General features: G+C 40.5%; 1 pseudogene; it reads right to left on the bottom strand.

Moving 5' to 3' along the window:
• Positions 1–2,013: 2,013 nt before the first annotated feature.
• Positions 2,014–3,335, bottom strand: LOC148021231 (putative calcium-transporting ATPase 8, plasma membrane-type pseudogene; annotated as a pseudogene).
• Positions 3,336–3,603: the final 268 nt, after the last annotated feature.

Genomic DNA, 3,603 nt, shown 5'->3' with positions numbered 1-3,603 from the left:
AGATTTCATTTGATCAACACAAAAATAAAAAATGTTAAATCTTTTAGGGGGACAGAGTACATTCCTTGTACTCGCTTAGGTTCATCTTGTACAAACCCAAGTTGCCCCTTGGAATTCACGGTTAAGAATACCAGCTCAAAGAAATTATATGCATGAATCAAATAAAATCTTATTTTATGCATGGAGCTTCTATTGCGTGTTTATGGGATAAAGGCATGCTAGCTATTTTTATTTAAGAAAAATAGTATATGAGGATCTGTGGCAGGTGCTTGGTTGATGGTATTTCATGACTTCGTTTATAATCCTCGTACTTACCATTCTGTTTGTAATAATTATGTCCACAGCGTTATTGGTAGCTCCTACCTCTATGACCTTCATAGTTTTCTTCCTTGGGGCCACGGTCTTTAATTACGAGATCATAAAAAGGGAAATTCGGTGAAGGAGCTTGGGGGAAATTAGATTGATGGAATTTTGATTCGATGTGGGGGGGTAGGGGAAAGGGAGGGGGGGGAGGGAGGGGGGGAGAGGAAGAGGAGATCACTAAGAATTTCGAGAAATCAAGAAGAGTCTTGATTCTATAGGGGAATAGGATAGAAAGAATGGAGGAATTGAATTCGAGAGCTCACGATGTCGCCCGGGATTTGCGCCGGTGTTCATGAAAGGTCGTTTGTTGCAAGGACACTAGACAAGATGGAAATTCAAACACAAAACCAAGCAAAATTACAAAAACCAAAACTCTATCATGAGAGTTACAAGGAATACATACCAAAGTAGGTATTCATACAGCAAACATGAAGAGAAATATGATCCGTTGCTTGAATGTCAATATCAATAAGAATTCTTGTACATGGCAAGATAACTCCATCTCTTTCACAGTTTTTAAGTAGCTTTTATCATCTTCATATTGCACTTGAGTTAGAGATGTGTCAACTCATATGTTTGACTTCGTTTGGAATTATGATAGAGTAAAATATTCTTTGATGTAGAGACGCTTGCATATAGGTAAGTCTTGAGGTTTAGAGACAAATAATCACCTGTAAGAATACCCTTGGCCTCACCAAATGAACAAGTTTTAATGTAGCTTCCATGGCCTTGTGACGGAGAATATTAAGCTGAAGGCAGCTCTATATGATGTTAAAAGACTGTGCAGGCAAGGCCTTATAAATACGTGGAGATTCGGTAAGTGCTCTCGAATAATGTTGGCATGGCGGTAGGTGAAAGGCGCTCCACCTTCCAATCAAGTACAAGTTGAGACTCATCAGAAAAAAAAATCATGCTAGAGACGCCATCAAAGAAGGTGATGACGAAGTTGCCAATAAGACAATGAGATGATGATGAAGGAGAAGGCTAGTCTGTTGGAGAAGCTAGGTGATGCTTATTCCTCTCCGTCACCTTCTGCCTGGATTCCTCCTTCTTTTGCCACGTCTTTTCTCCATCCGTCCGCTTGCCTTCTTGTCATTGATTCCTTCTTTTCTACTGCATTCAACATTGCTTCGTTTTCCCCTTCCACTTCAGCTCCTTCCTCTTGCTTCCACCCGTCGGTTTTTGCGTCTTCGTCTTTTCCTTTGCATGTCGTCACTACAGCTTTGTCTTTATAACCACCTCATTTGTCTTCTGCTGTCGCCACTACAACTCCGTCCTCTTCTTCGTCTTCAAATTCTGCGTCTTCCAAGCTCGTCAACATCGGCTTTTCATCCTCCTTCGGCTCTCCCATTCTCATAGCAACTTCTTCCGCAGGCCTCCCGTTCCTTGTCGTCACCTTCTGGTCTTCTTCTCTGATCTTCTCGTTCTTTCTTGCGCCTCCTCGTTTGTCTTCCTTTGCAAGCTCTGTCAAACTCCTTTATCTCCACACTGCTAACCTTTGTTCACCTCCTCCTTTTATAATCGTCTGATGCCTCGTAAAGCTTTAAAAAAGCTTCAAAAGAGCATTGTTCAAAATATCGTCCTGCTTCTTTTGTTTGAGGCACACAAAAAAAACATTCTCTGATTGACATCAGAGATTACGTCAACGTGTCACCATATGTTTGCCAATTTCAACAATATTGTCATCCTCTTTTTCTCTGAACTGAAGGGTTCAACCTTAAGTATCTCACATCGAGATCTTATTTCTTTTCATTGCCCACAAATTCAGCACAACATACTTTCACAACGGTCATATGATTTGTTGTTAGAGTTCGTGTCTTATCACTACAAATGCATGTTGTTGAGCCCACGATCTCACATGTTGCTAGATTGCAAACAAGAGCTTTGTCATTCATCATCTACTTCATGGCATAAGCAAGGCTTATATTTACGGAAAGAGGGAGCCCCTCAGGAACCACAACGACCAGGATTGTAACTGCAATTGCAAAGTAATTCACAATTTCCAAAAAATACTCAGATCTCCATTGAAACCTTGCTATCAAAAATCATACCAAAAGGACTCTAAAATTAAGAAGATCAAAAGCTAGACCAATTTTCCCTATGGTAGTTGCAACCACATTGAGCTGAACCTGTAACCGTGTCTCCAGATTTCCCCCTTCACTGAGCTTGGACATCAACTTTCCCCACTCTGTTCTCATGCCAACAGCAGTCATGACATCTTACCTGACTCATCTTGAATCATGGCACCAAACAAAAGAAAAGGTTTCTCTTCACTGGGATAAATAGGTTCACTTTCCCTTTTCGAACTTGACTGATCGATTGTCAAAGAGTTCCTAGATAGAAGAATGCCATCAGCAAGGATTTGATCACCAGTTGTGACAAGACTACAACATCTCCCACTACAAGATTATAGATCAATGTAGTCTTTCTTTCACCAAAACGCAGTACTTGCACTTTGATTTTCTTCTTTTCTCTCTCTAGGTCCTAAAACTTGGCTAATACCCTCAGTAGGGATACCAACAACCAAGGATATTACAATGCATATCAAAGAAGAGTTACATCTTGGAATGATTCAAACACAAACATCCAAAACCCTTAAGGCTTCTCATCATATTTGTTGGGTCCAAAATCCTGGATTCTTTGCTCAAGATCTACATCATTACCATTGATTCTATGTTGCACATCCTTTTACATGTCACTCGATCTGTGCCCCAACAAGTGTGCCTTGCTTAACTACAGGTGGTCGTGCATCATGCAAATACAAACACAAAAGATACAGTACACAACAAAAAATAAACTTCTAATGACATTGAGTAATGTGATCAATTTCTTGGTGAAAAACTCCACCTTCAGATTTGTAGTGGTGGATGCGCAACATCATGACCTCCGCCCCCTCCAAACCTACACATCCTCTGGATGGGCCACAGCTACCCATCCTCATCAGTAAAGTCACTATTGTTGCTACTTAGCATTGTAACATAGAGAGATGCAATTCTCGAAGGTTATAAGTTGACAAGGTGTGAGTATAGTGTTACAAGTTGACAATGCTAGAAGAATGAAAGGTGATGAAATGGATGCTAGCTCTCTTAAACAAGTCCTATGTCTAGGGAAAGAAGAATCGGACAATGATGCAAGTGATCTTGTAGAAGCTATTGGAAGATTGGATAGTGTCGAAGATAAGTTTTGCCTCAATGAGGGGCATCATGTGTAGGCTCATAGATAGAGCAAGTTGGCTCTCTC

The sequence above is a fragment of the Lygodium microphyllum genome, chromosome 18, assembly GCF_053477565.2.
Source record: "Lygodium microphyllum isolate KBCC chromosome 18, Lygodium_microphyllum_v1.1.10, whole genome shotgun sequence".
Classification (NCBI taxonomy): Eukaryota; Viridiplantae; Streptophyta; class Polypodiopsida; order Schizaeales; family Lygodiaceae; genus Lygodium; species Lygodium microphyllum.
Note: the sequence above shows the minus strand (reverse complement) of the source record. Positions and strands in the feature narration are given on the sequence as shown.